This window comes from Peromyscus leucopus, chromosome 20, assembly GCF_004664715.2.
Source record: "Peromyscus leucopus breed LL Stock chromosome 20, UCI_PerLeu_2.1, whole genome shotgun sequence".
In the NCBI taxonomy this organism is placed as follows: Eukaryota; Metazoa; Chordata; class Mammalia; order Rodentia; family Cricetidae; genus Peromyscus; species Peromyscus leucopus.
In genome coordinates, this window is record NC_051080.1 from 29,630,936 (window position 1) to 29,643,899 (window position 12,964).

The following is a 12,964-nucleotide window of genomic DNA, read 5'->3' on the forward strand; positions in this document are numbered from 1 at the left end:
CTTCGATGGTCTCTTTGGGGGGTCACAATCTGGGCATAACACTGGCAGTATGCTAATTAGACAAGGAAGACAGAAAAGAAAATGACTACAGAACTTTGTTAAGAAAAGGGGAGACAGTCCTTCAATAATCCTACTTCACAGGTAGATCTGTCAGATATTCTAGTCTTGTAGGCCAAAGATGGATGTTCCAAAGTTATAGAAGAACTTTGGGTGACTGTCCAGTCAGCCAGCTGTTGCTGTCATTTCTTACTTTTACAATCCCTGTTTACTTGGGTAATATTAGAGCTTTCTCAGGTCTCTGATGGAGTTGAAGACCAGGTAGTTATAGTTTCCTTGTTACCAGATTCAGAAAAAGAAACTCACAAAAGTTGTGTAAAGTGTATATGGTTGAGAGACATAAAAGGATAGTTTTGGGTTGGAAATACAAGTAGGATTGAAAGTGAATTAGGAACAACACTTTGGACTCATCAAGACAGGATAGATAATGGAGTATTTTCTCTGAATTTGTCAAATGCTAATGGACTAGACATTGTTAATGTAATTATTGCTTTTATATATTTGTAGATAGCTATTATACTTATTGTATATAGTTTTTCTATGTTAGTTAAAAACCTTCACTTTTTATTTAGACAAAAATGAGAAAATGTTGTATGATATTTTGTGTTCTGGCAAATAAAGCTTGCCTAGAGATCAGAGGGCAGAGCTATCCAGTAGTTAACCATAGAGGCCAGGCAGTAGTGGCACACACTCTAGCTCAGTTGGTAGAGCAAGAAAGAGACTCTTAATCTCAGGGTTGAGGGTTCCTGCCCCACATTGAGCACCAGAATTAAGTGCAATCCTAATTAGTCTTATTAATAAAAACCCAGAGTTAAATATTAAGGTGAGAGCTGAAATATCAGAAGCAGAGCAGCAGCCACTAGAGACTTCTTACTTCTATGAATCTTCAGACCAAATTGGGGGGGGGGGGGGATCCTGTCTCCATTTCCCTAGTGTTAGGATTAAAGGCATAAACCAACATTGTCCAGCTCTGTTTTTTTTTTTGTTTTGTTTTGTTTTGTTTTAGACTGGTTCAATCTTATGTAGTTTAGGGTGGCCTTAACATCCTGCTCTTTCTGCTTCCTCTTCCCAAATGCTGAGATTAAAGGTGTGTGCCACCACTGCCTGGCCTCTATGGTTAGCTAGTGGCTAGCTCTGCCCTCTGATCTCCAGTCAAGCTTTATTTGTCAGAACACAAAATATCCTACAACATCGAATCCAAAGCTTTTAGCTCTGATTTTAAGCCCATACTCAATTCAGGCTTGATTACTGTATGAGAGAATTTTCATCATCTTTAATGGAAAATTCAATTAGGAATAAATAAAATTATGGATATAAATTAAATCCTACCTTATTGACATTTCTGCAGAGTACATTTTGCTCTGAGGTACTGATGAACCATAAATCACTAATTTTTCTGAGTGAATAATTAAGAAATAAGATTTATCAAAACTCAACTTGGCCATGGCATAAACATATTCTAAATAGGAGACTTTAAAATAAACACCTGGCAAATTTAGCAATGGAAATTTTATGTCTCCAATTAAGTGTGATAATTGATTATTGAGAAGACGTCTTTCCAAACAATTACTTTCAAAACTTCACGAGTGCTGGGCACTCATTTCACCCAATTATCTCTGTACATTTCAGGATGAATCAAAATTTAAGAGTTCTTTAATGTTACAAAAAAAAAAAATTTCCCTTCCTATTCTACTTTTCTGCCAATTTGTATTTTTTATTCTCCCCCACCATTTCAGAACTTAGGTCTTTTTCAATCCAACAGACTTCAGAATTTGTTCTTTGTGTTGACTCTTGTTTGCTTCAGTGAAAGCAGTGAGAATTCACTGTCTTCCCCGTGTCATAGGAACTGGAAGTCTAGTACCCGTATCTGCCAAAGTCCCTTACTTCTGGGACCCTGGGTATAAATTACATGTTTTTAATGAGAAATACTCATGCTAAGCCTCAAAGCAAACTAAAACTGACCTATTTCCTCATCTCTAGTGCATTGATTTGCCAAGTGGAAGCGTCACTGTGTTCAATTCCCTTGACAACCGACCTCAGGCCCGGAGAGGAACTGTGACATGCATGTCTAATGGTTGCCTTAAGGACCTAAACTTGGGCTAGCAGATGCCACCTGGCTCTCTACAGTGTGCCTCCAAGTTGGAGTTGGTTCCCCTAACGTTTGTGACTCAGGTGGTTGTGTAGGTATGTGATTCCTTGAATTAAATCATCTACTTTGAGATACCTACAAAGTTTTTCCTGGTTTTTTGTTTGTTTTCTTTTTGTTTGTTTGTTTGTTTGTTTGTTTGTTTGTTTTGGTTTTTTGTACCCTGAATTCCATGGTTATGGTGTTATCACACTCATCTACACAAAATAGTGAGCCACGATGCTTCCATTGCATTTGAATAGCTGGGTGACCTAAAAATGATAGATGTGAGTTTTTACACTGTCAATGCAAGGCATTCTTAGAGAATCAGAGTGCTTCTAAGGCTTCTTGAATAGAATTTCTCATCTCTCATAGCTACAGAATTCATGTTATAAAACCAAACCCAAATTGAGGGCCCTTGGGTTATGAGATAACATTTAGCATCCACATGTGAAAGCCAGACTCACTTGAGTATCACCATCTCAATGCTCAGGATACTAGTATTTTCAAATGAATCACAAACCCCCAAATCCTACTGAGCAATCATGGCTGGCTGAGCACTCATCACTTTACCTGGAGTCAGGACCCCTTGTTTCGACCATATATTGGCTTCACCTGATGAAGTGGCCCCTCAAGGGGAGCTCGCAACGTCCATAAAACCCACCCCTACCAATCAATATGCTAGAACTTTCTCAAGAAAATGTGGAAGAAATAATCCAAGGACTACAAGGCTGTAGGTATTGATGTGTCCATTTCATAACTTCTTATGCCCCATCTATCACACTGCCAACTTCCCCCTTTGTTTCACTAATAGAAAGGTAGTCTAATAACCTTCCATCTTGATAGCTCAAACGTGCCTTGCCTTCCAGCACATCTAAGAACTGCTGTATGGACATTTGCATGTGTCCACATCTCCATGTTTGACTCAAACTCAAACCTGAAATTTCAAGGTAGTTATTAGCTACCAAAAGATAATGAGATATAGCATAATTATAATCTTAGCCCCTGTTTTGTATATTAAATTCTACTTGGTTCTTCTGGTTTCAAAAAAAAGTTTAGTTCTAGTTCCTAGCAGTGTGGATTCCAAAAATCCACTAGAGCAGAAGGGAGTGAATGTCCCCAGCATGGAGACATCTGCCTTCTTCACCCATAGCTGTCTCCAGCCACGGGAGCCTGCTTTGATTGCATGCACCACAGATATGCAGCACCTGAGACCCTCTACCTCTGGGCGCCATCCTAGACAGGAACTGAAAGTCAACCATGAGCTCCGTAATGCCCTTACCACTTAGACAGAGTAGCCCTGAGCAGCTGAGTCTTCCAGGGGAAAGCAGTCTAGTTACCCATGGGTTAACTCACTCGATGGCATGCATCTTACTTGGAAATGACCCCAGGAAACACTCTATGAGAATAAAAAGTGAAGACCTAACTGGTCCAGGAATGCTTTTCTCAAGGCCTGCTTGTAAAAATCTTACAGTGGTTGCCTATCAGAAAGCCCCTCAGAATGAGACTCTTGAACTGGGTCAACAATTGGCAGATGGCAGCGAGGACCTCAGTACTACAGTAAAGGGGTGTGACATCCATGGCATACTGGACATTATATGGCAAGAAATCTTATTGGTGTCTCATGCCATTAATCCTAGCACTTGGGAGGCAAAGGCAGGCAGATCTGAGTTCAAGGCCAGCCTGGTCTACAAAATGAGTTCCAGGACAGCCAGAGATACATAGAAAAACCCTGTCTTGAAAAACCAAATGTACAAACAAAAGAAGAAAAAACAAAAAAAACAAAACAAAAAAAACCTCTTACTCTCAGAGACATTGGGATGGGACCAAAGAGGAAGACATGGACTACTGTATCTTATGAACGTGGTTGCATTTGGCAATGTCTATGACATCTTGGGTTGCCACCTTGGGTAGAGGATGTTATTGCATCTGGTCAGGGGTCAGGATGATGCTACATATCCTATTATGTATGTGAAACTGTCCTCTGGGAACAGGCATGTAGTACATACAGCATCACTCAGTGGACATTAGAACACCAAGTACCTCTCAAGTTTATCATTGTGACGGTCTAAGCTTTGTACATCTTGTACACGAAAACCTTTAACTTTTGAAAATTCAGGTTGCATTCATCTATGTGACTGCCCCGTCTTGCCAACACCATTTGTTGAAATAGTTCTTTCTCTATTGTATGTTTTTGGCATCATCTATCTACGGGTGGCTGTAGCTATGTACTTTCCAGTCACTGTGGAAATCGTTAATGGAGGTTTCTCAACAAACTAAAACCATAGCCATATGGTCTGCTCTTGGGTCTATACCCTAAGTCAACATCTCACCGGCTCACTGCAGCCCTATTCGCAATAGCCAAGTTAGAGAATCAGCATAGCTGTAAAGAGAAATGTATAAATGCAAAGTTGTGTACACACAATCGAGTTTTACTCAGCCCTAAAGAGGAATGAAATTGTATCGTTTGTAGCAAAGTGGCAATAACACTATTAAGCAAAATCAGATGCAGAAAGAAAAATATTGTATGCTTTCCATCATGGGCCTAGATTTTATGGAGATACATAAATTCAAACACTTGTCCAGCCCAAACCCTGTACATCTCAGTGAACTTTGATACAGTTAGATGAATCATTCTAAAGTCATGGAACTTTGCTTGGGGCTTGCACTTTTGCTGTCATATGTTTTTATGTACTTATCCACCACACACAAAAAATTAAAACTAGAAAACAGCTTAAAGCTTCTTTCCTGGCCCATCTGTCCTTCTACCTTCCTCTGTCCTTCTCCTCGCCTAACCTTACCTTACTAAGACTCCCTTCTAACTGTCATACACTACTCACACTTACAGCTGTTTACCTATATACAGGAGTATGTAATAGATCAGAATCCACACATGAGTGAAAATAAGCAGATTTGTTATCTGAATTTAAGTGACTTGGCTTAATATTACGTATTTTATGTATTCTAAGCCTATCCATTTTAAAGACTTATATATCTACATAAGAAAAACAAGCAGTTAAAAATCCTCAAGTAGGGGGCAAATGCCATGTGTGGGTCAGTGCCCATGGCAGGAAGATGTGTGGCAAAAAGATTCTCACTGCAGGGGGTGAGGGGTGAGGGGTGGAGAGAAGATACTCTGGTATTTCAAGTACTTTAAAACGGGGAGCTAGGCATTTAGAAAGCAATCGGGAAGCTGGAGGATGGGGGAGTGGGAGCAGGGCCAGCTTCCCCATTGCTTTGCCTAGCTCCTGTTGCCCTCTGGGTCAGGAAGAGCAGGCAAGCAATCATCACAAATGGCCCTTGTTTCCAGCTAGCAGCCATAAGAAGGCAGATGACTCAGGAAGACAACGGCACCCTGCAGAGTCATTGTTGAATCCAGAGCAGCCTTGATTAAAGCTTAGTCGCCACCACCTCCAATGGCTTTTGCTTCCTTCTGTACCCTGCTGGAGGGGCGGGGCCTAAACCAGCATCCTGCCACAAAGATGGTGGGAAAATGTGGCCTCAGTGGAAGGAGAAGAGATGTGCAGGCAGAATGCAACCAACAAGATCACACTTTAAACAGAAATGGCACATGGGCCATCGTAGCCCGCTCCTGAGATACCGTCACCTGACGATGCCAACTAAAAGGGACAAACTCACTCCGATCGGCATGGTTCCCAGTTGTAAAATGTGACCACTTACTACAGATCTATCAATAGTTACATGGACCCAGTGTGAAGGGGCCCCAAAATAGCTTGACCACACAGCAACCATGACAGGCCTAGACACAGCTTCTGTGACAGGCTTACTGGCAGGCAACACCCAGATCCAGGAAAAGCCTTAAGTTGATACCACCCAGGGATCCACCCAGGGGTGAGGAAGTACCTGACATCCCAAACATTCCAACCATTAGATAAGGTGGCCAGATTTCCTTGAGTCTAGCACACACCTATTTTATGTTTTACAGATACCCCTAGACAATTGTCGGCCAATCAGGGTTGTGGACCCTGGAAATCCCCTCACCCTACCCTCTGCTATGATAAAACAAAACAAAACAAAACAAAAAACTGCCCCACCTGAGCTCAGGGCTCTCTGCTTTCACCATTGTGTTGGACAGACAGAAGAGACTGAGCTCTGGAGCTTGAAATAAAGGCTCTTTGCTTTTACATGTGGGATTCGGTCTCTGGTGGTCTTTTGGGGGTCCCCGTGATCTGGGCATAACACCAGGTCAAAGTTTTAATTTTAAGATATCACATGAGGTTATAAAAAAAAGATTTTTTAAAGTCTATGTGCCAGCATGTTTCACCGTGTTTATGAGAATATAATTTGGTTTCAGGAGCTGTCCAGCATAGAGTATCCTACAGCCATTATACATAATGGGCACGCTCACATCTATTGACACATGCTTTTTCTGTGTCTTGTCCTTGGGATAAAACCCCAGACCCTCACCTTGTTTGCGCATAATTTCCTGCTCACCTCTCCAATGTCATCCTATGCTCCCCTTCCTCATACCAATATGTCTTGGCAACACTAGGAATTTGCAATGCCTCCCCCACCCCACCCCAGGACTTTCATTCATACTCTTCCTCTGCCTGAACACTCTAGGTAACATGTAACATACTTGAGCATTTAAGTAAAAGCACACTGAAGAAAACACATAGAGAAAATGGGATGGGGGGCTGAGGAGATGTCTCAGTCAGTTCAATCCCCAGAACCTATGGTTAAAAAAAATAAAAATAAAAGCCAAGCAATGCATGCTCATAATCCCAAAGCTAGGGAGGCAAAGACAGGAGGATTCCTGGTCCTCCCTGACTAGGCAACCTAAACTATTTGGCAAGCTCCCAGCCAGTAAGAACCCCTGTCTTGTAATTTTAAAGGTGTGTGACACCCAGTGTTGTCCACTCTCCTCTATACCCACACAAATGCACCTGTGTACAAATGCATGTACGTACACACAGAGAAAAAGAGCAAATGACTTTTTAAAGGAAGATGTGGCTTAAGTGTGGCTTACTGTAGAACACTTGGCCTAGCGTGGGCAAGGCCCTGGGACCCATCCCCGGCATCATGGAAGAAGGAAGATATTTTTGTACTTCAGTATGGTCATGTTTGCCACTGTATGGAAGCTTATTAAATTACTTTGCAGCTCCACGAAAGTTAATTTGAAGTCTAGAGGAAATTCTCTGTGCAATTTGGTGACAGCTTTTCATATCTAGTGAGGCAGATGCTTTTCTCCTGGAGTGTTTAAAATGGAGTAATCCAACATGAAGGGGAAATTTTCACCAACTCCATTACTGTTGCAAACCTTGGTGTCCCCAGCTTACAAGTTGCTGGGGAAATGTTCTGTAGGTAGACTTTGTTTCATGAACCAGCTTGAGAAACATGGCCTTTATTAAAATAGTAAAATGTATCATTATCATCTACACCAGATCTCACAGGCATCTTCATTTTCTATATGTCTGCATTCAGGTTAAATACAGGATGTAAACCTGTGTGTGTGTGTGTGTGTGTGTGTGTGTGTGTGTGTGTGTGTGTGTGTCCCTAATATCTCTTTCTCCCAGCACCCAAGAGAATACATGGAAGTTAGCAGACATTGTTCCGATCTGCCCAGAACCTGCCCCTCAGAAAGTCCCACCAAACACGGCTCCTCTCCCAGAAAGGCTCAAGATCACTCCCATAGGGTATTTAAACTACACCCCAGAAAACAGACATGTGGTTTTTTGGTCTCCCCAGACTCCTCTCTGGGGAGCTGGAAAATCACCCAGGAGCACTTTACCCATTAAACAAGGGCATTTCCTAATTCAATCTGATTTGGTCTGATTTGGATTGCTGCATTGGCAGAGAGGCTTATCGGGGTGCAGAAACTTTTCATTGATTCCCTCATTGTCTTTTCCTTCTTTTTTCTTTTCTTAGAAGAGGTCTCTCACTAGCCTCAAAATTGCCAAGTAGGCTAGGCTGGCTAGTGAGACCTGGGATTTGCCCATCTCTGCATCCATGGTGCTGGGATTACAAACGCATACCACCTTGTCGGGTTGTTTCAACCTGGGTGCTGAATCAGACTCAGACCATTCTGCACCAACAGCGCTTTACCACCTGAGCTGTTTCTGTGGGGCTGATTTCCTGAACTGGTAAGCTATAGGGCTTGTTAAATTTTTACTGAGTAAAGGAGGCATAAAACAAATACATATAATACTGAGGATTACACTTCAGATTCAAAGTGGAAAAGCAGAAAATCTAAAAGTTTCAATAACTAATTTTAATCCTCTCACACTCCCCAAACTATTCAAGGTTTCTATGCCATGAGGATACAACCAGACATCAATCGGGGTAGATGGAGAGGACGGATGGGTGGAGAGGATGGATGGATGGGTGGGTGGGTATGGTGCCCAGTTGTTTAGCCAAACATCTGTGGATACATTGCTGTGAAGTTACTTTGTAGATGACATTAGCATTTAAATCAGTAGAATGAGCAAAGCTAATTTCCCTACCATGTGTGGGTGGATCAGATCAGATGGGTGGAGAGGATAAACAAGGATTCTATTGCCTCCTTAGACACTGATTCTCATGAGAGATCAGCTAAGGGTCTTTGGCCCCAGGTTGACATCACCTTCTCTGATGTATAAATCCATTCTGGTGCAGAGTCAGTCTAGGATGAGGAGACAAAGATGGTCTTTGTCACCCTTGGGACATTAGTAAATCACTAGGAGGGAAGAGAATTCCATATTCCCAGCTATTCAGCTCTCCCTTGTCTACCTCCAGTTCTAAGAAATAGGACAGTTTTGTTCAAACGTGAGTATCCTCCAGAGAGTTCCGAATCCAGACGTGAAAGGGATAATGACAGCTTCACATTAAAAACTCAAAAGCTGTAAAATCCCAGCAAGAATATGGGTCCTGCTTACTAGGGCCTTGTCATCTAAAGAGATGGTCAGTGCATTGCTCTCTATAACATTCCTGAAAATGCAGCCACCAGGTTCCTGAAGCCCAAGATCCATGAACAGCCATCATCATAGCAGAGCAGTTGACCACACCAGCATCAACCACCAACCCAGCAGGGACCACTGGATCATCCTTCCTATGAGGCCATCACCCTTGATGATAGCAACGGTGCCCAGTTGCTATGGTGCCCAGTTGCTTAGGCAAACATCTGTGGATACATTGCTATGAAGTTACTTTGTAGATGACATTAGCATTTAAATCAGTAGACTTGGAGCAAAGCTAATTTCCCTACCATGTGTGGGTGGGTCAGATCATGTGAAGAACCTGAACAGACAAAAACCTGACCTCCCAGATCAAAGGCCATTCTCCATCAGACCCCTTCTTCCTTACACTGGAGTGCTGGCTCATCTCTGGGTCACTAGCCTGGTGACTTCTGAACTTGAACTCTGTCAGCTGTTCACTGGGTCTCCAGATACTATCCTGCCTTGCAGATTTGGGATTCTCAGACTCTATGATCATACAAGCCAGTTACTAAAAGTGACTTTGTCCACCCCTCATTCTGCCTCTCTCCAGACTCACAAGCATGTGCACATGAGTGCATATGCGTACACACACCATGTTGGTTCTGTTTTTCTAGACAGCTCTAATTGTGTGGGGGGGGGTCTATTCCCCACCCCCCACATTTACCAGAGTGCTCTTGAGTAGGAGCAGAAGGAAATATTAGAAAGGTTTGGGGGGAAGGGGAGAAACAGGTAGAAAATACAGGATAGCCTCAAGAGGGCCTGGAACCTATTCCATGGGTCCTGACTGTCTCTGCTCCAGGGTATTTGTAGAAATGCCAAGGGGTGGAGCAAAAGACCTCCCCCCAGCACAGCCAAGTGCAGACCATCTCGACACCTGCACTCAGGTCCATGGTCCAATCATCCTCTCTATGCAGACCTGCTGGGTGAAGCCACTAGGAACCTGAAAATGGGCTCCCACACCTAATATATCTCCAATCACTCACACACACACACACACACACACACACACACACACACACACACAATGTAGTTACTGTCACAGGTACTCTACCCAGTAGGTCCCACCCAGCTGCACCTTGGTAAGTCCCAGAACCAAAATAGATCATCTGAACTTCTATCTTATCACTTATTCCGTGGAGACATGAATAACTGTATATCTACCCAGACAGGGCACCAATGACAGACCAAAAGAATGATTCCAGCCATAGCCTAGTGAAACAGTAAGTTTGTTCAGTGCTCCTTACAAGAATTTGGGTGATGCTAGGTTTTAGGGTTGGAGGTGGGAAGAGAAGGACTTGAGAAAAAGGAGCTGAGCTGAAGAATCCTTCAAGCAAGAGCTTTATTAATTCTTCAAGCAAGCGGGAAACACAGCACAACAGGGGTCTGGAGCATAATTTTAGGCTCTCACCCACAGAAAGCAGAGCCTGAAAAGTCCCTTGTAAGAGAGTAGGGAGAGGGAGGTGTTGTCATAAGGATATGGGTCCAGGATCCAAACTGGCATCACTTAACCAGATTGAGACTTTTTTTTTTCATTTTTCTGCTTGAGGTGAGTATATAAAATGTCCCAAGGACATTTCTAAAGAAGGTGAATCTGGAAGAACAATGGGCCCAGTTAGTCTGTGATGTGACAGTAGTCATTGTCCTACCTGTAGCTCTTCTATTATATATATAAGATATGAGATAGATCATTGAATCTACTCTGAGAAAAAAGATAAAGAAATAATAGGATAAATTGGTAGATCATTGAATCTACACTGAAGAAAAAGGGGAAGATATAGAAATGACAAAAGGTAGACTACTGAATCTATTATGAAAAGAAAAAAGAGAGAATATGGATATGATAAGATAAAAAGGGAGATTATGGAATCTACTTTAAAAAGGAACTACTTGTTTTAAATAAGATAAGTAGTGAAAATTTTTTGGTCTGAGTTTATCAGATGTTACTGGACTGGACATTGTTAATATATATAATGGAGTTTTTATCTGAATCTGTCAAATGTTAATGGACTAGACATTATTAATGTAATTTTTGGCTGTATATATTGTATATACTTATTGGATAGTTTTTCTTGTATTAGTTATAAGCTTTCTTTAATTTTAGACAAAAAGAGAGGAAATGTGGTGGTATTGTGTTCCCCAAAATATTGTGTACCTTAATAAACTTATAGTTATAAGTTATAGGGCTTTTCAAACTGGAAGAGCCCATTCTTGGGGCAAGGGGAAAAGGATTCACTGCCTGTGTGATCTGATGTTTTCAACCTTTTTTATTTATGTGAAGAGAAAAGAAGCTATGAAAGAAAGAATCTAGGATTAGGTTAGCTAAAGATCTCTGGCTGCTTCATGTTGAATTCGAGTATCACTAAGTTAGGAAACTCTCTTGTTCAATGATGGGTAGTTGGGAGGCAGTCTCTGAGTTAGAAGGTATCTGCACTCAGGTACCATCAGGATATTGTTCATGCACATGTTGGGTGGTGATATGGATAAATGGGAGCAGCAGACAGACTTGAGCAGAGCCTGTGGATATGAGTTTTGAAACCACTTATTTCAGAATTCTGGTGATCATAATCCAGGGTACCTGTTCAGTCAATAAAAATGGGCCCCTTTGTTTTGGAGGTCCAAAGCAATGCCTATGAGTTTACCCTACCCATTAATGCAGCTGTGTATGCAGATGAGGGAAAGGAGGGCATTGATCAAGTGATGTTGGAGCCATCAAGCAAGTGCTGAGTGATACTAAGAGCTGTTCTGATTGTTGAGAGTTGAACTCTTTAATTGGGGCTATGTATCCAAAGTGAAGTAAAGAGGGAGAATAAAGTGGGGAATGTACATGTTATTCAGAATAGACTATAATTAAAAGGACAATGATAAAGAAATAGATTTGGAGTGGAGGCAAGGCTAATAGGTACCTCTGAAACTGAGTTATTAAGTCTAGGGTTTGGGGAATTTGGATAACAGAGAATACCTTGTAAGAGAGTATCTAGTTAGAGTTAGCATTGCCATGTTAAAACACCATGATCAAGTTAACTTGGAGAGGAAAGGGTTTATTTGGCTTACTCTGCCATATCACTGTTTCTTCTTCATTGAAGGAAGCCAAGCCAGGAAATCAAACAGGGAGGAACCTTGAGGCGGGAGCTGATGGAGAAGCCATGGAGGAGTGATGCTTACTGGCTCTATGATTATGACTTGCTCAGCCTGCTTTCTTACAGAACCCAAGACCACAAGTCCATGGATGGCACCACCCACAGGGACTGAGCATTCCCCTATCAATCACTAAGAAAATGCACTGTGTGCTTGCCTAATCTTATGGAGGCATCTTCTCAATTGACGATCACTCCTTTCTGACTCTAGCTTGTGTCAAGTTGACATAGAAGTAAACCAACACAGTGAGCTAGAGATTACTTGGAAGGTGGTTTCTGTCTAATGATCTAGAGATATCAGAGACATCAGAGGCAGAAAAGGGAACTTTAACCCAGTTGTTTTTGAAAAGGAGTATGAAATCTTCCAAAGGTCACAGGAGTAGATGGGATTAGCTAAAGGATGATTTTCCAAGGGTGACTTTGGGCTTTGGATCAAGAATTGAGTTGTGTCTGGTTCAGGAAAGGAGGTGTGCTGTCCTTGTGGATGCAAAGCCAATCTCAACCTAGAGAAATGAATCCAAGAGCTGAGACCTAATAGTATAGTGGCAGTGAGGGTGATAATGAGAATCAGGTGGAGTTGGAGTCATGGAGACTGGAGAGGTTTGAAAGAAAGTGTTTTAAGTAGGCCTAACCTACAGGGTAGTCTGGAAGGGATAGTGATTCAGGAGAAGGCTTTGGTATAGGCATTCATGATACGGAAAGGCAGAGGAAGG